This window comes from Chlorocebus sabaeus, chromosome 9 (genome assembly GCF_047675955.1).
Source record: "Chlorocebus sabaeus isolate Y175 chromosome 9, mChlSab1.0.hap1, whole genome shotgun sequence".
In the NCBI taxonomy this organism is placed as follows: domain Eukaryota; kingdom Metazoa; phylum Chordata; class Mammalia; order Primates; family Cercopithecidae; genus Chlorocebus; species Chlorocebus sabaeus.
The window spans coordinates 123,620,436-123,643,984 of record NC_132912.1 but is presented as its reverse complement, the minus strand read 5'-3'; the positions used below and the strand labels follow the sequence as shown (position 1 = coordinate 123,643,984).

Genomic DNA, 23,549 nt, shown 5'->3' with positions numbered 1-23,549 from the left:
GCCGAGCCCAGGTGATTCCATTTAAATGACTGATGGAAAACTAAACACAGGCAAAATTATCTTCTGTTGGGAGTCTGGAGAGTGGCTGCCCTTCTGGAAGGAGGGATAGAGAGAGGAAAGGGACAGGGGGAGGGGCTTCCGGGAGCCCAGATAAATTATGTTTTGTGAATTCAAAATTAGCAAATTCTGTTTCTCCATCTGGGTGCTGGTTTCACAGGTTGTTCAGTTTGTGATGATTCACTCCATTTTACATCCAGTTAACATCACGGATGGTGCTAAACTTCAACATAAAAATAAATTAAAAGTAAGTCGAAGGCAGCTAACACACTACTGTGCGTGTTAAATTCTAGCCACAAACCAGGGTCAGTTTAGGGCCTGAGGTCTGCTCCCCTCTTTTTAAGAAAAGGTTGAACAAGTGCCCAGCAGGGGTCAAAGCCTGTGCTGGCCATGTTTTCTGCTCCTCCTCCTCAGGTTTCCAGGGGCATTGGAAAGGAAATGACTTTCTCACTGTGCAATGCCAGGCTTTGTTCAAGCACTTGGGAAAACAATGAGGAGGAGGCTTATTCCCAGCTCCAGGTAAATGATTAAAATGTGATAAGGGTGGGGAGCTGGGGTGGACAGAGTGAAGGGTGGGAGGTGGACGGCTGAGGGTGGGGGGCGTCAGCAGATGTCAGAGTCTGGGGATGCCTCAGTCCTGAGGTTGAGCGGGTTGGGGAGGGGCGCTCCAAAGAGCCCGGGGATGCCCCTGTCACAGCCCTGGCAGAAGGAGGAAGCACTGTGGCGGCCCTACATTCGCAGGGGACCACAGGCCAGGTGCGCGTGGATTTGCGTGGTTTACTCACTCGGATCTCAGGTCTGGCCTAGAAAGTAAACTGATGCTTTCACCTTCCCAGGGCAAGGGGAACCGGTGGAAGGGACTCAGTTCCCCAGTTCGGTGCCTCCTCACTCCCTCCTTTCTCAGGCTCCCATCCTGAGCTTCAGCAGAAACCCCCTTCTGCAAGGATGGCCCCGGAGCCCCAACGCCATAGCCACCCACGACAGCCCTGAACCCTTCGGACCCCCATAGGCCCCCTCAGCCCCCAAGGGCTGAGCCAGGGCCTCCCTGGGACCCTCTGCACTCCCATCAGGCGGGCCTTCTCTGGGCGGGTTTAGTATTAAGCGTTAATGATTAAATGGGGGTTCTCCATTAACCCCGCAGCAGGCCTTTGTCTCTGGACTGCCTAGGCCTCCTCCTTTGAAATGCCACATAAAAATGATAGATGTCCTTCCCTCCCTCCCGGGATCAGCGGGCCCTGTTTCCCTTTAAAGTTGAAGTGGGCAACACAAGGGCGAGCCTTGTTTAAACACAGAAGCGCGAGGCCGACCCGGGGCTGTGCAGGAACGGCCGGGCGGGGCGGGCAGGCAGAGATAAGCGCGCGGCGGCTGCAGGGTCGCGGGGAGCGGCCCGCGGTAGGGACACGTGGGACCGCGCCGGCTGCACCCGGGTTGCGGGGCCGCTCGCTTAGGGCCCGAGAGGATTCGGAGACCGGTAGGAACTGTCTCTCTGCCGAGGTTCGCGTCGATGGCGAATAATGACATCCACTCCGAGAGTGCTGAACCTGTCCACGCGGCGGAAGGAGGTGCAATCAGAAGTGAACGAGAAAGGGTGTGGGTGCGGCTTGTGCATTCGGCGAGCTGCTCGCCTGCACTGCTTAACGCGCGGTCCGGGCGCCGGCAGCATCAGCACCTCCTGGCAGGCTGCTGGAAAGGCGGGTCTCAGGTGGCTGCATCAGACCTGCACATTAATTCGGTCCCTAGGCGACTTGTGTGCCCAGCAGCTTGAGAAGCCCGGCCTATATAACCAGTGGCTCTAGTAACAATAGGAATAATACTGGCTAATATGTACTGAGTGCCTAGCGTGAGTCCAGCACTGTCTTAAGCACCTTACGAAATTGTCCTATTTAATCCTTATGACATGCCAGGTGCACCATTTTGCAGATGAGAAGGTTGAGGTCCGCAGAGGTTTGGTGTTTTGTCAGAGATTACACAACTGATTATTACAAGCCCAGGCTATAATAGGCTCGCATACAAGCACATGTGCAGAAGCCCCTTCTAGGTTAGACCTGGTGTGTGTGTGTGTGTGTGTGTTTGTGTGTGTGTGTGACTTCAAGTTGGAGATTGTCCTTTGAAATAATCAGGGGCCAAATCTTGGCTGCTTAACGTGCACCCAGCTGAGATGGATCAGTAGGAAGCTCACTTGGCTCAAGAAGACACTCCTCCTGCCTCCCACCTCAGTCGGCTCTAGATAAACATGTGGTATGTCTCCCCTCCACCCTGCAGTGTTTAGAAAGGAACACCAGTGCTGGATGGAACCCACCCCCACCGCACACATACCCTCAGGTCTGCTGTGGCCCCATGAAAGGGTTAACTTAGGGCTCTGTCATTACATAAATCTGTGTTTATCTGCTGCAAAGTAAGCTATTTAGGTTTCTGATTTACAATCCTTGGTTTTCATAAAAGTCAGTCATTCCCAGTAAAAGAATGTGGGTTAGATTTATAGGATCTGCGTTAGTCTTTAAAGCCCAAAGCCGGTCTATGACTCACCCTCCGTAATGTTCTTGCTCTAGTCCGGAGATATTCATGTGTAAAGAGAAAGTCGGATCTCTGCCCTGAAAAATAAGACTTTTGAGGGGAACTAATTATAATGGCGTCAATTGTACTATGCTTGTAAATTTGCCGTCAGCGGGCCCCCCTGGAGTCTGTTTTCCAAGGGTTTTATTCCTCAGTAAAATGTGCTCTGGTTTGCAGCTTGGCATATGAGACCTCCACTGGTATGAGCCAATGTTTTTTCCTACCAAATTATTAGAAATAAACAGCCCACCAGTGGAAAGGCAGAAAAATTATAAGCAAGGAAAATAAATCTTGGAATGTTTGCATTTGGCGATTTTAATAAAGTCAGTCACTTAGCCCAGCAGCCCAACTGGCTAAATGGAGCTGGCCTGATATTTTTCTTTTAATTTGAGTTTGTGTTTTGCCAGTGTGAAATGGGGTCAAGACAAGACACCATGGAAAAAGGCTTTGATGTCTCCTTGAAAAATATTTTGCACTGTGACTTCATGATATTTGGTGTCCTCTCCCCTTCCCCACCCCCAGCCTCCAGCTTGAGGAGCTGAACGTCTAACCCATGACCATCACACGTAATAAAGTATCACCGTCATCAACAATCCTCTTTCCAACTCCCTCCCCTCCCCCGTGAAGTCTGAATTCAGGCCAGAATGTCTTACAATGTAGAATACAAATGCTGATCAAGATAATAGAATATGATTAAAGGGGATGGAGGAGACCAGCCTTTTAAACTTTCTCCAAAGTGAAGCCAAGGTGTGAGGCCCAAGTGCGAGAGGAGGGAAGGGAAGGAAAGCTGTATGGATTAGGCTGATGGCCAGTCCAAACAGAGCTGGTTTAGGAGGTGAAGATTTAGCAGTGGGTGGACAAATGGAGAGCAATGGATTGGGAAGGATGGCAGAGAGCAATGATCCCAGAGTAAAAGCCAGTTCTCCCTCACCAAATGTGTGAAAGACAAAGATGCGATTATATTTGCAAAAGCCTTCATTTAGTCTCAACAAGGGTAATGTGAAAGACTTTGACATTTCTGCTCTTGTTTTGGGGTCAGGAAATGTTTACTGCAGACCACAAGGTGTAGCTCAAGGCCCCAGGACGCATAAACTAATGTGACTTACCTTAACTTTTTCCCAGACCAATAAGAAAGCAGAGAAGTTGACAGAAGATTTTAGTACAAGTATGTAGTGCACACAGAATGGTTCAAATCTACCATGCATGGCCCATTCATGGTTCTTTTGGTTTTTTTTGTTTTGTTTTGTTTTTTTTGAGACAGAATCTCACTCTGTCGCCCAGGCTGGAGTGCAGTGGCCGGATCTCAGCTCACTGCAAGCTCTGCGTCCCGGGTTCATGCCATTCTCCTGCCTCAGCCTCCCAAGTAGCTGGGACTATAGGCGCCCACCACCTCTCCCGGCTAGTTTTTTGTATTTTTTTTTAGTAGAGACGGGGTTTCACCGTGTTAGCCAGGATGGTCTCGATCTCCTGACCTCATGATCCACCTGTCTCGGCCTCCCAAAGTGCTGGGATTACAGGCTTGAGCCACCGTGCCCAGCCTCCATTCGTGTTTCAATGTAAACAACCAAATCCTGTTGGGCTTTTTCTTTGTTTTGTTTTTAAGATGGAGTCTTTTTCTGTCACCCAGGCTGGAGTGCAGTGGTGCGATCTCTGCTCACTGCAAGCTCCACCTCCCGGGTTCACACCATTCTCCTGCCTCAGCCTCTCGAGTAGCTGGGACTACAGGCATGCGCCACCATGCCCAGCTAATTTTTGTATTTTTAATAGAGGCAGGGTTTCACCATGTTGGCCAGGATGGTCTCGATCTCTTGACCTTGTGATCTGCCCACCTCGGCCTCCCAAGGTGCTGGGATTACAGGCGTGAACCGCCGCGCCTGGCCCTGTTGGGCATTTTAAGTCACCTTCCCCTTCACCTCAGTGCAGAGTATTGTGGTAGGTGGGTCCTTTGGGAGCCCTCAAAGATGAACAACGTGTGCCTGCCCCAACTGAGTTCAGTAGGACAAGGAAGACATGTGCAATATACCATGTAGAAAATGATAAGGGCAATGCACAGAGAAATTATGTGTGAGTCTAGAGACTAGGGAAGACTTCAGGGAAGAGTTGGTATTTCTGTGGCTCTTGAAGGCTCAGTAGGAGTTTGACGTGTAAAGGTGAGGAGCAAGGATAACCCAGAGAAAGAAGAATGAATAAAAATGTTTAGAAGTAGAAGGGTGGTGGCTCCTTTGGAAAGAGGCAGGAGGACCTCTTTGTGGGTGCTTCGTGGACATGTGAGGAGTCTAGAGGCCAGATAATGGAATCTAGGCCAGGCGTGGGTATGCTTGCACCCTTGCTGAGGAATCTAGACTTGATCTTGAGGGTACTGGGAGCCTTCCCTGACCTACTGAGTCTGGGGTTGGTACCTTATTTGTGGTACCAGAATATAATCACTTCCTCACCCTCTGTTGCAGCCCTTTTCATCCTATTGTACAAGGTCATACTTACCTTACTGATTGGATCGTAAACCCCCTGAGAGTCTTGCTCACTCTTATAATACCAATCCCTAACACCATGCCCAGCACAAAATAGATATGCAAGAAACTTCTGATGCAGAATGAGGGAAATGGAGTTTTCAACATTTCTATGACAATGAATTGAAGGCTTGTAGCAGGGGACAAGTAGCTTGGAACCAGGCTTCAGAGAACTTGGACATTGGGTCCAATGGTAGCCAGGAAGCAGAGGTTCATTGGTGTTGGCGGGCAATATGGGTTGGGTATATGGTGTCAGATGCCTCCCTTCCCATTTGCTGGGAAATGTGAAGGCTGCCTGTGACAGTCCCTGTTAAATGCTGAGCACAGTGCAGCTGTGAGGCTGTGGTCCCAGGAAACGGAAGGGATGTGGATGCCAGAGACTAGGAGGTTCAGAGCCAGGGTGAGGGGAAGTGTCAGGGCCGGCATCACAGATAGGGAGGCTAGGGTGCAGAGTAGTTTGGAGATGATGGTGACAAGAGGAGCACAGTGAATGAAGGAAGGAAAGAGGAGCTCAGTTTGGAATATGCTGCCTTGGAGGTGTGCTGTGACTCCCAGCAGAAGGTTTGTAGCTGGCAGGTATAAATATTTAGCACAGAAACGTCTAACAGTGAGTTCCGAAAGAGACAAGGCGAAGAGAAAGCCAAGGTCAGAGCCCGGGAGGTTGCCTATTTTTAGGAGGTGGAGCATCAGACACTAAATCTAAAATTTCCTTTTTCATCATCTCCATCTTTTTTGTCTGTTTTAGTTGAAATCACTTGGGCTCACAGTGGGTCAGCCAATTTTCCTCTCACCTTGTTTTCTTCTTAAAGCCCCATAAATCAGGGGCCTCTCTAGGCATGTGAAGGGCACCCCCCCCCCGGCCCCCTCCAGCATACTAAGAAATAACCCAGCTGGCAGAAACCCTGAACTTTGTGTCACGTTGTGAAAAGCACTCCTGGACAATGGGCAGCCCTCCCCTCCATAGGCTCCATGCATTGGCTTTTTGCAATGACACCCATTGTCTGCTGTGAGAGTGTCTAAAAGCAAGTGTTTTCTGCTCATAAGTTGAGCTGGCTGGGAGGATCCATGGGTGATGGAATGGAACATTCATGTACAAGTTTTTATTTGAACACCTGTTTTCAATTATTTGGGGTATATACCTAGGAGCAGAATTGCTGGATCACATGGTAATTCTACATTTAATTTACTGAGGAACTGCCAAATTGTTTTCCACAGCAGCCACACCATTCTACCTTCCTACCCTCGGTGTATGAAGGTTCCACTCTCTCCACATCCTCACCAACCCACTTGTTGTTTTGTTTTGATTATGGCCATCCTAGAATGTGTGACGTGGTATCTCATTGTGTTTGGATTTGCATCTCCCTAATGACTAATGAGGGGAATATCTTTTCATGTGCTTGTTGGCCACGTGTCTGTCTTCTTTGGAGAAATGCCTATCCAAGGTCTTTGCTCATTTGTTAATTGGATTGTGTGTCTTTTTTTGTTGATTGGTAAGAGTTCTTTTTATATTCTAGATACTAGACCCTTGTAGGATCTGTCATTCTGTGGGTTGTCTTTTTCACTTTCTTACTAGTGTTCTTTTACGAAAAAGTTTTTAATTTTGATGGAATTCAGTGTATCTATTTTTTCTTTTGTTGACTGTGGTTTTTTTGTGTCATATCTAAGAATCCGTTGTTAAACCCAAGGTCATGAATACTTATCATTATGTTGTATTCTAAGTCTTTTATAGTTTCAGCTGTTACATTTATGCCAAACAGCAACTTTTACAGAGATGTGTACAGGGTTAAAGGAAACCAACAAGGAACGCTGCATTACCCTGGAGCTAGCCAGGCAGGGAAGCTGTTACCATCCCTAGTCCTGAGGGGCAAGAGATGAAAATGGAACAAGTGGAGCTGGAGTTGTGTGGAAAGGGATGGCCACCAGGAGTGTGTCCTTTGATAAAGGGATGCATCCAATCTGCAGGCAGGGAACCAGGGACTCCTCTGTTCTCTGATCTTCGCTGGTGCCCCCCAGTTGGCTAAATTCTACCCGAAGCAAGAGGGCAAGAGAGCTGGTAAATGCAATTCATACAGATCAGTCTCTTAGGGCACCAAAAAGCAGGGAGGAAGTAAACAGAGTGGATCTAGAGATGCGATCAGCTCAATAATAGCCCCAAAGATGTGCAAGTCCTCATCTTCAAAATCTGTGAATATGCCACATTATAGAAAAGGGCACTTTGCAGATACGGACTTTGCAGATGGGGAAATTATCCTGTATTATCCAAGTGAGACCAGAATAATCACAAGGCTCCTTATAGAGGGGGCCTGAGGGTCATTCTAAGAGAGTGAGAGATTTGAAGATGCTTACCTACTGGTTATGATGATGGAGGAAGAGGCCACAAACCAAAGAATGCAGGAAGCCTCTAGATGCTGGAAAAGACAAGGGAATGAATTCTTCCCTAGAGCCTCCAGAAGGAATGTGGCCTTGACAACACCTTGATTTCAGCCCATGAGACCTATTTTGGATTAACGACCTGTAGAACTGACCGGTAATAAATTTGTGTTGTTCTAAGCCCCTAAGTTAGTGGTCATTTGTTATAGCAGTCATAAGAAACTTACACAGGAGGGGTTAGTGGAGGTTCACCTCTGCCTGGGGAGACCTCAGGTTACTGGTATGGGAAGAACTCCAGGTCACCACATGTTGACTTTTGTTGGGGAGACCAACTTTCATCCCAGCCCCTGGTTTCTCTAGCTGGGGAGATGCCAGAGCTGCCCTTGGTGTTTGCGTCTCACAGTCTCAATCAGAGAATCAGAATCACTCTGAGTGATAGAGAATCAGGCATTTCTCATAGGAATTGGGCTATATACAGTATGAAAAGCTGGTGGGAAAATCTATGCAAGGTGGTTGCCTCTGGTGTTAAGCCTGAAGTTGATATAGATCAGCTAGACCCAGCAGAGAGGGAAAAAATGTCAAATGTGAATAGAAGGGAGCATGGATAAGCTGGAATCCGTGAGGACTAACTGGAACCCAAGCTTGTCTCCCATGCACCTTTAATAACACAGATGATCTGCTGAAGAAACTGTGCCCTTTGACACAGAAATGCACAGACACCTGGCCCAGGACTTACAGAAGTTGAAGGAGGAGATCCAGTGGGAGCTGACAGAGCTGCAGGAGCACCTGCTGCCTCATGGCAACAAAGTGAGACAGCAGAGCAGCAGCAGCATGCATGAGCTGCCATGGTGCACTGTGCCAACTTTCAGAGCATGAAGTGGCTACTGAGCCACCTGTGTCTTCCAGAGTTCCCACTGATGTCTCCCCTGGCCAATCCTAACCCAGAGCCATTCAGGAAAGGGAATTCTGGTTATCATGGCTCCAGCCTGTCTAGGATGACATGTTTCAAAAATCAGTGGTGTGGAAGGTTAACCTTCATTAAGTGCCTACTGTGTGTCAAGTACTCCAACTTCATTGCCTCATTTAGTTTAATCACCTTGCCAATTACTCCAAGTTATAGGCAAGGAAACTGAAGCTCAGAGGAATTAAATGCCTTCCTAAATTAGGTACTCCAAAGAAGATATACAAAAGGCCAATCATTATAGGAGATGCTCAACATGATTATTTATTAGGGAAATGCAAATCAAAGTCACAGTGAAATGCCTCTGTGCACTCACTAGGGTGGCTATAATTTTTTTAAAAAAGATAGAACATAAATGTGTTGGCAATGATATGGAGATATTGCAGACTTTATAGACTGCTGGTAACAACGTAAAATTGTGCAGTCACTTTGGAAAACAACCTGGCAGTTCCTCAAAATGTTATCTATAAAGTTACCAAATGTCCTGGCTAACACGGTGAAACCCCGTCTCTACTAAAAAAATACAAAAACTAGCCGGGCGAGGTGGCGGCGCCTGTAGTCCCAGCTACTCAGGACGCTGAGGCAGGAGAATGGCGTAAACCTGGGAGGTGGAGCTTGCAGTGAGCTGAGATCTGGCCACTGCACTCCAGCCTGGGCGACAGAGCGAGACTCTGTCTCCAAAAAAAAATAAAAAATAAAAAAAAGGTACCAAATGACCTAGCAATTCCATGCCTATCTCACACAAGAGAAATGAAAGCATGACTCCATGCCAAAATCTTGTACACTAATGTTCACAGCAACCTTATTTCCAATAGCCCCAAACTGGAAACGGCTCAAATGCCCATCAGGAGATAAATGGATAAATAAAAGTTGGCATATCTATGCAGTAGAATATTACTCAGCCATAAAAAGGACTAAGTACTGATTCAAGGTACAACACAGATGAACTTTGAAAACATTATGCTAAGTGGAAGAAGCCAGATACAAATAACCACATTTTGTAGGATTCCATTCATATGAAATGTCTAGGATAGGCAAATCCATAGAGACAGAAATAAGATTAATGGTTGCTTAGGGCTGGGAGCCTAAGGGTACATGGGGAGTGACTGCTAATAGATGCAGGATTTTTTTGGGGGTGATAAAATTTTTCTACAATGGTTGTAGTGATGGTTGCACACCTCTGTGAATGTACTAGAAACCACTGATTTGTGCATGAGTGAATTTCATGGTGTATGTATTCTATCTTAATAAAGCTGTTTTTAAAAATCATGCCACTAGCAAAGAGCAAAGCACAAAACCCAGCAAGGGTTTCTCTGACTCCAAAGCCAATATCCTCCCTCAGTACAGCAGATCCCCAACTTCCTTGGGCCAATAATCACCTGGGGAGCTTGCTTAATATGCAGATTTCCTGGCTTACTTCCAGAGTCTAATTCAGTAGAGATGGATAGGGTTCGGGGAATTTAGCTGCTTACCAAGCTCCCCGGGGAAGTTGAGAACAGGTGGTCTGAGACCACACCCAGTCACACACTGTCACCACTCTGCAGAGGACTTCTGCATCTCAGAGCCAAAAATGGCATCTGGGAAGTCAATGAGCTTGGAGAAAGTAGAGATTTTGGAGGCCAATTTTTCTATACAGGGTGATTTTATTTTTCAGAGGAGGATGGAGGGAAAGGAAGAATCGAGAGAGAGAGAGAGACAGAGAGAGAGAGACGGAGAGAGAATGGAAGGCCATGAACTGTGAGTTGTATTGGACAGAGGTATGGGGGAGGCCAGGCGAGAGACCCATTTGAGGGAAGGTGCATTGAAGATAAGAGGAACATAAAAGGTTTGTGGAAGTCACTTACAGAAAGCAAATTGCTCACTAGCCAAGTTCATCGCCTGCCTGGGGTTTCCAGGATGACTTGCTTCATAGTCAAGTGTAATCCCTGAGAGAAAGAAAATTTCAGTGAACTTGAGGTAACATCAGTTCTCTGGGGCTTCTTTTTGACGAACTAATCTGAACAAGCTTGGAAAGCACCCAGCAGTGGAGGTTAAATTTCAATCTTTTTGTGCTGTTACATCTTTGTTCCCTTTACCTTCTCCTTGAAATGGAAATGATTGATGCTTAAGTAACTCCAGCTATTGAGTAATGTTTATTCAGACTGCAGGGGAACAAGATAGGGCTTAAAAATAAGGTAGAAATTTTTCCTTTGAAAGGTACAAGTTGAGCCTTTGAGAGTCAAGTGTATTCCCAACTGCACAGTATAATAAAGATAAAGGAGCCAGCAGGCAAAAGGGCTCCCATAGATGATCAATGTACAGTAGTTAAGTGGAGCTCAAATAGTCTCATGAAGCCACCTGAGTTAAAGCCCTGGGTTATAAATATTGACTGGGTCTTGGATTGTTTTGAGAACATCTTATGTCTTTCTGTGAGCCCTTTCAACCCTGGACCTGGAGGGCTTTGTAAATAAGCTTCTAAGGCTCTGAAGAAGTAGACAAATCATGTTCCCATATCCCAAGGTCTCTCTGGATAATGCCAGCCAAACCCTCAGAAGTAAGTGGGGACCAGTGAGGAAAAGCAAACACTTCCCAACCCCACTGGTGATGATGGTCCCTGGAGGGGTCCCAAGGTGCTACCCATCCACTCTCTTGTATGTGGGGGATTTCATCCTATCAGCTCAAGTTGGTCATGTAATAGTGGCCAATAGGACTCCAACCAATACAAAGCACATGCAAAGATTGTTTGATCTTAAAATCTAAAATCATCCAAGTGAAAAACAGAGAAGAGTAATTATTTCTCTCTATTTCACTAGGATACTCTAACAACTGAGTTGGTGATCTTTGAAACTATAGATTAAAGATGGGAGGGAGGGGCTGAGAGTCTTCTGTGAAGCAAGAAGAAGTTATGATTTTCTGGGTGCTTTGCAATGGGTCCATCGACCAGTGTTGTAAGGAAATGACCCTTCCTTCTCTTGAAGGGGGAAGAATGGGGAATGGAAGGAAGGACTAAAAGTCTTCATAAATGCCCCCCTCTCCCACTCACCAGTGCCTTGGTCCCTGGGTCTGCAGGGGAAGAAAGTGGTGTTCTATACAGAGAGGACCACCAACCCATTGCCATCCATTCCCACTAGACCACGACCAGCGAGGGCTCAGGCCCAGCATGAAAGGGAAGGGAGAATGGAGGAAATTTTTCAGAGCTTCCACATGGGACTCCAGGGCCGGTTCCCCTAGACAGGGCTGAGGGGATGGAAAGGACACAAGATCCAGAGTTGGCCTGTGCTTGTGGTTACTTCAGTGTACAGAAGATGATCTCCAGAACACTTCCATCTTTTTATGTGTTTATATTTTTATTCCCTACATCTTCAATTTTTTTTTGAGATAGGATCTTGCTCTGTTGTCCAGGCTGGACACACCAGGAATGCAGTGGTGTGATCTCAGCTCACTGCAACCTCAACCTCCTGGGTTCAAGTGATTCTCCTGTCTCAGCCTCCCAAGTAGCTGGGATTATAGGCATGCACCACCAGCCCCGGCTAATTTTTGTATTTTTAGTAGAGATGGGGTTTTGCCATGTTGACCAGGCTGGTCTCGAAACCCTGACCTCAGGTGATCCACCTGCCTTGGCTTCCCAAAGTGCTAGGATACAGGCATGAGCCATCACACCCAGCCTCTTTTAAAAATTTTAATAAAATGATCTTTGAAAACTCCTAACCATTTCCTTTGAGCAAAGCAACAAGAGACCCTTCCTTTTGCTGGAGCATGCGGCATCAACAGAATAGAAGAGAGATTTAGGAGGAGAGCAAGGCAAGATAATACTGACGAGGCTGAGAAGAAGGGCTGGCATTTCAATGCTCCTCCAGCTGAGCCAGCAGCCCCTGGGACTCATCACTCTGCGTCCCTCTGAGGTTGTTGGGTTTTTTTCAATATTAAGATATGATTCACACACCACACATTCCATACTTTTAAAGTACATGATTTAAAGCAAAGTGTACAATTCAGTGGTTTTTAGTGTATTTACAAAGCTATGCAATCATCACTACTATTTAACCACAAAAGAGTTTCATCACCTCAGAAAGAAACTTCATACCCATTAGCCACCAACCCTCCCGCTCCCACTTAACCCCTCCATACTCTGCAGCCTCCCAGTACATTAGATAACCACAGATCTACTTTTTATCCCCCTGGGCTTACCTATTCTGGGCATTTAATGTAAATAGAATCATGCAGTGTTTGGCCACTTGTGACTGTCTTCTTTCCTCTAGCATAATCTTTTCGAGGTTCATCTATGTTGTGGCATAAATCATTACTTTATTATGGCTAAATAATATTCCTTTCTGTTGTTTTTACTTTGGGGCTATTAGAAGTAATGCTGCTATGAACATCTTGTACATTTCTGTGCATTTTTTTTCCAGGGATTTTCACCCCGTCCCTCAAAGCACCCAAGTTTAGGGCATACAGGATGCTAAAAAAGTACACTTGAAAAGATGTAATCTGATCAAGTAGCTAAGGGAAAGGGGCGGACACCTAAATTTATTGAGTACATACTGTGAGCTAGGTGACATACCTCGACATTGTGTGATAAATGTCCTTTTTACAAATAAGAAGACTTTTAGAAACAAAAAGAGAGATAAAAAAGTTTGCCCAAGAATACATAACTGTCATACTAAAAATTTGGGGCAACTTCCCTGGCATCATATACCATCTGCAGATAATTCATTAAGGACAGAGGTCAAGTGTCGAATAATAGGCTAGATCTCCAGATATGCTGATTCTGAAGCCAGAAGAAGCTTTTGTCTATTGGTATAAAAATCTGAAGCCAGAAGAAGCTTTTATCTATTGGTATAAAAATCTGAAGCCAAAGATGTGATGTGACTTTCTCAAAATCACACAGGTTGCAAGTGGTAGAGCCAGGGCTGTAACCTGGGTCACCACTGGGGAAGAAGGAAACCTGGATATGCCCTGAGTGGTCCAGTAATGACTTCTGTATTTGTCAGAATGTGCTAAGTTATGCTGCAATAATGAAAACCTCCAAATCTTCCTGACTTACAGCAACAACAGTTTCAACCCCATGCATATTGAGAGCTGCAAAGTGAACATGATGGCTCCACTCCTTAATGTCTTCTCATTCTGGGACACATGCCAAAAAAGTATCTTATAGTTTGGATATTGTATTCTCTTGGGAAAGGGAAAAGAATAAGAGGCAGAGCAAAGCCATGAAACTGCTCTAAGAGCTGTGCAGACATGGCTTCTGTTACATTCACATTCACATTCCATTGGCCAAAGCAAGTCAAGTGGCCAAGCCTGGCAGTGGAGCAGGAAGCAGCCCCTGCAGTCACAGGCCAATGAAAGGGACGCGTAGTCTTCCTACAGAGAAGTGAGTAGATGGGAACACCAAAGCAATCAGCCACAGCTTCTACAAGGCAAAGGAGCAGTTGCTTATTATCTGTAAGGCTTCGACTGCTGGCAAACATTCATTCGTTTAACACATTTTTATTAAATGTTCACACACACTCTACAAGGTGCCGGAGTGCAAAACAAGTATGTATTCTGTCCTCATGGAGTTTACCATTGAAAGAGAAAGGCTGAGATTAATGACAGAGGTATATAAACTGACAAATGCCATGGAAGAGAAGTGTGTGGTAATCATTTGTGTGTAAAGGTGCAGAGACCTAGTCAAGGAGATCAGAGATGTCCAGAACCATGGGCACCAACCCAGAGAGAGAAACTGGCTTCCTGGGCCCATGGCGATGCACACCCAACCTGATGGCAGTAATTTTGTATCAGTAACTGAGTGCCCATGAACCTGTCCAACAAAAGTATGTGGGAATAACCACCTCCACAGGAGGGCAGGGCAACAACTAGGTGGAGGATAACAAGAATTTAGTCTCACCTTTGCTCTCTAAAACCTAGGTCTCTGGCTACATGTTAGTTTTCTCATCTGCCAAATGGGTATAATAACGCACAGCTGACTCACGTGGCTGTTGTCAGGGCATGGAGATGGAGTCATGGCTCCCCCAAAGATGTTTATATCCTAATCCCCAGAACATGTGAATGTGACCTTCCATGGCCAAAAGGACTTTGCAGATATGACTAAGGGAAGGATCCTCAGATGAGAAGATTATCCTGGTGGGCCTGATGTAAACACAAGGGTCCTTGGAAGACAGAGACAGGAGGGTCAGAGAAGATGTGAGACAGAATAGAGGTCAGAGTGATTTGAGGAAGGCGATCACCAGCAGAGGAACACAACAGCCTCTAGAACACAGAGAAGTGAAGGAACCCGATTTTCCCCAAGAGGCTTCAGGAGGAATGCAACCTGCCAACACCTTGATTTTAGTGCCCCAGAACTTTAAGGCAATAAGTCTGTTGTCTCAAGCCATGACTTTTGCAGTAACTTGTTACATCAGCAATAGAAAACTAATACACAAGATAAAATAAGATCATTGGTGTACACGTTCTCTGAAAAATGAAAAGCGCATCTTGGTGGAGATTGTAAGTGTCCGTCGCAAGTGTTCAGAGGCTAGCAGAGACAGGGGCTGCTGCAGAATTGACTCCATAGCCCTGCAGACAGATTTGTCACACTCGCTGTCCCTATCCATAGTTTGGTAAAATTCCCAAGGAGTTAAATGTTAGAAAGCACCCCTCCTGCACCCACTGAGGCCTGTATGCCTGCCTGGTAGAGGGGAAGACCCACCCAGGAGCAGAAACAAAGAGCCTGCCCGCTCTCCTCCAGCCTGGAGCCTTTGGCCTCAGCCAATAATTCTTCACCCTGACATCACATTAAAATCACCAGGAGAGCTTTAAAAATCATTCAGTCACCGGGCCGCAACCCCAGTGGTTCAGATTTACCGTGTCTATGGTGTGGCCCAGTCATCAGCATTTTGTAAACGCTCTCCTAGGAGCATCCAGTGTGCAACCAGAGCTGGGAGCGGCTGGCCAAGAGGGCCCACCGCACAGGTCTATGGGAGAGTCGTCCCTCCTCACAGCCTTGCTGGTGTCCAATTTCTTCCAGCCCCTGCAGCCTGGCTGGCGTCAGCCTTGCCCACTAAGCCAGCTCCTCCCAGACAGGCAGACTCAACCATAAATTTTAATTCAAACTATTCCTTTTTATTATTTTCAAATTCTCAAGGCCCTAAACATGATGAGAAAGTTGTTCTCACGCTGTGACCCTCAGATCAGCAAGGTAGAGAGCTTCTCTGCATGTTCCCTTTAGGGTACATCATATCTCAGCAGCCCTGAGGTCTGACCCGCATGTCTCCTATACACAAACACACACACACACACACTATTAGACTGGTTATTCTTTACGTCTGTGGATACTGCTCTATCCAAGAGTAAGGCCAGTGACTTCGTTCTGTTGAACTCTTTGTGTGGCAGCTCCTTCTCTGGGGCCAAATGGAAAGAAAATCCGGATAATCATGGATAATGTAAGTGCTGACAGGTACGGGTGCGTGACTCCACCTGTACAGGCCTCCTCCTCTATGAAACACATGTAACTTGTTGCAGCATGAATGACTGCTGCTCAGCGGCATGAGCTCACCTGCATTCCTGGGTTGTTTTGCTTCTTGATGGTGTGTCTGATGCCCCTGTGCCTGAGAGTGACTGAGCCCTTTCTGGCGGGCCTCCCACCTGGAATATTGGAAAACTGAAGCTGAAGCCTTGCTTAGAACCTGGAGGGAATTCCTGGTTTCGCTCCTGCCCTGTCCTGTGTGGCCTGAGCCTGGGAGTGGAAGGGTCCATCCTTCAGTTTACATTGCTCCAGGGAGTGACCACTCTTGGTCCAGGAATCCTCAGGAAGTCACCCATGGCTCTGGAGAGCTAGGGAAATCTGATGCAGTGGGTCTGGGTGGGGCCTGAGACTCTGCATTTCTCACAAGCTCTCAGGTGATGCTGATGTTGCCGTCCCTGGGCCACACTGTGAGGAGCAAGGCCTGGGGTTTCCAACTGGCTCTGGATCTAGATCCAAACCCATCTCTGGCCTTCATGAAAACACTGCTGGTTTTTAGACAGAAAAGCTACAAAGCAAGCCAGGGGTACACTGGAAGGGTGAAACAGTGGTGTGACCCCGTCCTGGCTGTGACTGATGCATAGCAATGATGTTGCTAAAAAGCAGTCAGTGGATGAGGCCTCTGTTTTCCTTCCTTTCCCTTCCATTTTCTACTCTGCAGCCCAGAAACAAATGTCTCCTCGTTGGGCTTCATCAGTAGCTCCTATAGACTAGGAGGTGCTCTCCTAGTTCCTCAGGGTGGCATGAAGTGTCCCTCCCTTGAATTACAATCCACTTCTCCGGCCTGGATCCTCTCCAGCCCTTCAGTCCCTCCCCCACTAAGTCCCCACCATCTTTCAGGTGTGGCCCCAGGACACCCTTGCCATCGTTGGAGACGTGGCTCGGTGCTGGCCTGCTCTGTGAGGCCTCCCTACCTTCAGCCAGAATTAATCCTTCATTCTCCAGGCTTCTCCACACTCTGCACCTTCCCCTACTTTGGGGAATTTTGTTGTGCCAAAATTATCTCCCTGCCACCCTCTGAGCACCTCAAAAATAGCACCTGCCAGGCACATGGTAGGCATTCAGTGAATGCCTGTTTAAGGTACAAATGTAGAAAGTGTCTTGTCTCTGTGGCGTCACCATGTGCACAGAAACCGTGGTTTCCTAACAATATAACCAAAATGCAGCACGGTTCAGAGCCCAGGGAAGCAGACAGGGCACTTCTCAGTAAAGGAGAGCAAGCAGAACAGAGAATTCTTGATCCAGGATAGGAGGAGATAGATGGAGTTCTCATTCTCTCCCTTGAATGTTCCCACTTAATCATCCTTCACGAAGAAGGAAGGCCTAAGTCTGTGGCACCGGCCTCTCTGTGCATGTGCTGCATGGCTTCCTCGCCAGGTTCTGACCATGAACCTAGCAGGGGAGTGCAGTGTTGAGGGCGGGAGTGCTGAGGATCTCTTTGACAGTGAAGTTTTTTCCTGGAGACATGTGGCTGGCGCCGAACCGGGGCTGTGGTCCCTGCGAGGCCTTGGTACTTTTGTGACTGAACAGATTCATGTTCCTTCCATCTCTTTGCAGGTTTCTTTTGGGAGGGGTAGGTCTATGTTAAGAGCTTTACAAGCCTCAGGCACTTGCTTTTGGGGAAACGACTCCCTATTATATGAAACAGATTGAAATACATCCGCGGCAAACATTAGAACACAGTTTTATGTAATGATTGAAGTAGAGTGACCTCGACTTTCAGAGGTAATACTATGTTTTGGAGACATTCACTTCAACATTATTGCAGTTTTGTTTTTCCACTTCCTGTCTCAGAGGAAGGCTTAAACCCTTCTGTAGGGTCTTTGGTCCGATAAGCCTAGGCAGACCCCCCTGGCAGCCAGATGGTGTGAGGGTGGATCCGGCTGGGGAGCAGGCGGCCCTGCTATTTCCTCCCTTTGTCTTCTTGGACAGGTGTTATTGCCCAGCTAATGACCTTTCTTTTTGCCCTCAAGATTCTTCCTCCAGGCTTCCCCCTGTCCAGGAGAGAGAGAGAGTTTCCTCTAGGGTAGAGTCACACACTCCAAGCTGGAAACTCATTGACAGCCCAAGCCTTAAGCCACCAGGGAGTCATGAGGACCGAGAAATCAGCTTACAGGTTTGCACTTATCCTTGAGAGGAACCCTCAAGGTACAATTGTAGTTTCTTCCTTTTAATGTTGCACAAGCCCAAAGCCATAGGGCCATGGCTGTGCTTAGAGGGAAGCTCCTGCTGCCCAGGGTGACTTCTGCCCGGGGGCCATCCCAGCCTTTACCTCTCCCAATCCCCTGTCTCCCCCAGCTGGTATCGGACAGCGCCCTTTAACTCCAGGTATCTTCAATGCCTGGTCCCTGCCCTGTTAGACGCCCCTGGAAACACACCTGCAGCCCGCAGCCTCCTGACCTGGGCTGGGCTGAGCAGGTGCAGTGACTGCAGCCGCCGCCACTCCACATTCCATGGTGCACCTCACCTCCGGGCCGGTCCAGACAAGCACCAACTCCCGGCCAGCTCCGGATGCACATACAGAGGCAGCGAGAGCCGCTGAGGACTCTCTGTCACCTCAGCTGAGCCTACTTGCAGCCTAGATGTGAGTGTCAGGAGGGACGGAGGAGAGCATGCTAACAAGCCAAGAGGCTCCTGCCCTGAATTCTTTGGCAGTGAGGACTCGGGTGCTGAGCTGAGCGTGAGGCGAGCAATGGAGACAGTGCAGGGACGGGAGCTAATTAAGCTGTAAGCCATCCCCAGAGCCCCAGTTCATTTGTAATTATGCTCTCTGATCTCAGAATCGCCTCGGGTTCTCAGGAGAACTGGGCGGAAAGGGGGACCAGGTGATTGAAAAGTTGATCGGGGCTTTTAGAATGGATTTTCATGAAACTGACATTTACACCACTCGTAGAGAATTTGGCTGCTTGAAAAGAACCATAAACCATGCCTAATTCTGCCACGTGATCCCAGGAGCTCCAATCGGCCACCCTCAGGGGGTAATGCCTTGTTCTGTGTAGGTCAGGAGACCCCTTGTGTGATGTGATTTTTGGAAGGTCCCCCTGCTCCTGCCTACAGCCATGCCTCCCGGCGAAACTCCTTGATGCTGAAATTGAGTAGCCCATTTTGTCCTCTGATTGTGCCTCAACATCACAAAATCCAAATGCTGGGTTTTGCCGTGACAGACACATGCCTCTGCAGGGAGGAGTATGATCCAATCTCCAGGATGGGACCCCTTTGCTCTATGCCCAACCTGCATTTTTTTAAGTCGACAAATCAAAACATGACCTAATTTTTCGAACTGATTTTCCAAATGGGTAACCCAACGGCCAGAAAGGATGAGTGACTTAGTCAAGGTCACGTAGGCAGATGTGGCTGACTGGCACCTGCATCCAAGTCTTCTGGCCTCAAATCCAGTAGGCTCTGCAGTTTTTAAGTAATGGAGTAAAACGAAAAAGCTGGAGAGTCGGGGATTCGTCAAGTGTCACACTAGAGAGACTGGTGCTAGGAAAGGTGCCATGTGGAAAGGGTGGGAGCCCAAACTCGGTCCCCATTATCACCTTTGGTCATTTTTTGATTTGTTGACTGTTAGAAAAATACAAGTTGGGGATAGCGCAATGCTCCAAAGGGTAAATTACAAGCAGAAACTCTCACGCCGATGGGCTGACATCTGTTAAGCTCATCTTCGTGCAGTAATGGGCCCTGCTGACAATTGAGTCGTTTCTGGGCAGAGTACCTTCTCTCCCAGAAACCCCGTTCCCCAGACAGTCCCACATAACTGAATAGCAGCAGCTCGTCTTTGCTCCGGCTTTGAAGAAAACCAGATAATACAAGGCTCAACCCAGTCCAGGCAGTGCCTATTTCTTTTAAAAACAGAGAAGGAGACAGACAAAATTCCTGCCTGAATCTGTTAGTCCTGTCCCTGTGGCCAAGCCCCAGGAATTCTGCCCTGGCTGGAAAGACTCAGACCTCAGCACTTTTCTGAGCAGTGAGGACTGGGGCCAGAGTCTCCACCTCTGATTCCGGTTCCCAGAATGGCAGCAAGATGTGTCGGCGGGAGCTGGCCTTCGAGGGCCTTCCAAATCTGAGGAATGAGGTTAGGGAATCTTGAGGGTTTTTTCTATTTTTATTATAAATAGTGAAATATAAGTGATTGTTTCATAGAATTTTAATAAAAATTCAAGAGTTAAGGAACTTAGCCCTGTGTCTGGCATAGAATAAAAACCTTAAAAAGCTTCACTGTGAAACAATATATTTCTAATTATAGAGGCAGTTCTTTCACTGTAAACAAATTTAGAAAACACGGAAAAGTACAAAGAACAAAACTAAATGCGTCTATAATCCCAACTCCCAGACATGGTACCTTAGTAATATATATAATTTCAGAATTTTTTCTACTCAGAAATTGAATATATCTAGATTATAAACTAAATATATCTGTTTTAGACATCATAAATAAAATATATTAATCACAAAAATGGGACTATGATGTGTGTATTGTTTGACTGTACTTTCACTTTACATTTCATAAACTTTTCTTGTTAATAAGTATTCATCAATGCATTTTCATGATTGCATAGTGTTCCATTAAATTATAAATGAGCATCCTTGCACACAGTCATTCACTCATTTGCCTGATAATTTTCTCCAGATAAATCTGCAAGGTTGAACTCCCAGCATCAAAGATTTTAGGTGCGCACAACCCAGCTTCCCTCCCGAACAAGTGTACCAGTTTCCAACGTGAGCTCTTCTCTGATACCAAAAATACATATAATTGATCCTCATTGTTCATAAATTCCATGTTGGCAAATTGTTCTACTTGATAAAATTAATTTGTAACCCCCAAATTGACACTTGCAGCATGTTCACGGTCATTCACAGACAAGCGCAGAGTGATGAACACATATGTGCACGTTCAGCTCTCACACTATGAGCAAGTGTCCTTTCATGCTCTGTTTAGTGCAACATTTTTCTCATTTTTGTGCTTTTTTCTTGGTGATTTCGCTGTTTAAAATGGCCCCTAGGCACAGTGCTGAAGTGCCATCTGGCGTTCCTAAGCGCAAGAAGGGTCTTTCCTGCCTTATAGAGAGACTTTATGTGTTAGATAAGCTTGTTCATGCATACGTTATAGTGCCATGGACACTGAGTTCAATATCAGTGAGTCAACAGTATACATTAAATAAGGTGTCTTCATACAGAAACACGCATAAAACATGGTTATGCATTGATCTGTTGACAAAAATAGCATGATCAGAGGCTCACAGGAACCAAGCCTTGTATTTCCCCTGGGAGCAATGAATCGGGACATGCTAATTCGGTGTTCAGAGTGCCTGTATTGAACATAACCACCACAGATGATGAGAAGTGACTGTATGTGTCTTAGGTGTACGAATCTTTCAGACTGCAGCAGTCTTGCCTGTGGGTTACAGGCCTCCTGTATTCGTGGACATCCTTTCCCAAAAGCTTTCCAGAAAATCTCTTTGGCAAATAGAATTCAAGCCTTTTATCTTTTAACTCTTAATGCCTGGTACATAGTAAGCGCATAAATACAGTGTGTGTTGAATGAGTGGGAAAATAAATATTAGAGGTTGTTATACACTTCGGATCCCAGTTCAGCATAATGCATTTCTCAGTTTCTTCTTTCATTAGGCCTGCCTTTGGCTGGGTTCCTCCTAGACATCTCTGAGGCATAAGCACCCAGCTCACATGTCCCCTTCCAGAGAAGCAAACTTCTGATGACTCCCTTGACCTTCACCACCCACTTAATCTAAAGGCCATTGATAGCACTGAGAAAAGCAGTGACATGGCATGAATAATCACATTTCCCATGTCAAAAAGTAGAAAACAAGAATGTTATCTGACTTATAAATGCATTTATGTGGAAGAAGAAGATTTGCAGAAGAATAACATTTTGTGAAATTATACAAAGTGAAAGTTATACAAAATTCAAATTTCAGTGTTCATAAATAATTTTATTGGAACATGACCACACACCCACTTATTAGCGATCATCTGTGTCTGATTTGGTGATACTACAGTAGGGCTGAGTGGTCCCTACAGAGACCAGACAGCCCCAAAAAGCCTGAGACATTTATTCTCTGGTCCTTTACAGAAAAAGTTTGCTAATCCTTGGTCTGGAGGTATGAAAAGATATGTGGTCACAATATACTTTTAAATGTACGTATGTGTGCACGTGCAGTAATGTGTACTGACACACCAATTTGTACAAAAATTCTTTTGCTTAGAATAGTGGTTCTGAAACTATTTGGTCTCAGAGCCCCTTTTGAATCTTGAAAATTGCAGAGAACCCAAAAGAGCTTTTTAAAAATAGGGATTCTGTTTATTGCTATTTGCCATATTTAGAAATTAAAACTATAAACATTTAAAATATTTACTTGAGGTAGAGCACAGTTACTCATGCCTGTAATCCCAGCACTTTGGGAGGCCGAGGCAGGCAGATCACCTGAGGTCAGGAGTTCGAGACCAGCCTGACCAACATGGAGAAACCCCATCTCTACTAAAAATACAAAATTAGCCAGGCATGGTGGCACGTTCCTGTAATCCCAGCTACTTGGGAGGCTGAGGCAGGAGACTCACTTGAACCCGGGAGGTGGAGGTTGCAGTGAGCCAAGATGGTGCTACTGCACTCCAACCTGGGCAATGAGAGCAAAACTCTGTCTCAAAAAAAAAAAAAAAAAAAATTTCCTTGATAGATCGTTGGATGAAGGTCTAAAAAATAAAATGCTGATTTATTTACAATAACATAATAAACTTGTTACATGTTAACTTAAATAATGCATTTTGGTGAAAAACAACTATATTTTTCAAAACAAAAATATCAGCTGAGAAGAGTGGGATTGACTTATATATCTGCAAATTTCCTTAAAGTCTGGGTGAACAGAAGACAGGTGGACTCTGTTGGGACGTTACATACACACAGCCACTGGAGAACTCTGCCGTACACTTAATGAGGGAATGAGGGTGAAAAGACAAATAACATCTTAGTAATAATATGAAAATAGTTTTGACCTAGTAAACCCTCTGGAAGTTTCTTGGAGAACCTAGAAGTTCCAGAGCCATACTTTGAGAACCACTGGTTTAGAAACACAGGATCCAAAACATTCATAGGGCTGGGCATGGTGGCTCATGCCTGTAATCCCAGGACGTTGGGAGGCCGAGGTGGGCGAATCACCTGAGGTCAGGAGTTCAAGACCAGCCTGGCCAACACAGTGAAGCCCTCTCTCTACTAAAAATGCAAAAACTAGCTGGGCGTGGTGGCAGGCACCTGTAATCCCAGCTACTTGGGAAGCTGAGGCAGGAGAATCACTTGAACCCAGTAGGTGGAGGTTGCAGTGAGCCGAGATCGTGCCACCGCATTCCAGCCTGGGCGACAAGAGTGAAACTCTGTCCTAAAAAAATAAATAAAAATAAAACATTCATAGGGTGAATCCCCTAAGAGATAGCTGACTAGCCTGGGGCATAGAGGGCCTCTCCTGCCTCTGCTTCCAGGAAGATAACCAGAGAGTCAGAGATGGAAGAGGTTAGAACACCACAAGTCATTCCCTCATTTGTCGTGTAAACCTAGGGTGGGGCTAGTGGCTCCCATGAAGTCTTGGCAACCAAAGGCTTTGGGGACAAGGTT

General features: G+C 46.3%; 1 long non-coding RNA gene across 1 annotated transcript in view; it reads left to right on the top strand.

The window, feature by feature from the left end:
• The first annotated feature begins 505 nt into the window (after nt 1–505).
• The window catches only part of LOC140712429 (uncharacterized), a 32,452-nt gene continuing 9,408 nt past the window's right edge, over nt 506–23,549 (top strand). Inside the window, exon 1 of the long non-coding RNA XR_012094066.1 lies at nt 506–576. This is a non-coding gene — a long non-coding RNA (uncharacterized lncRNA). The remainder of the gene's footprint in view (nt 577–23,549) is intronic.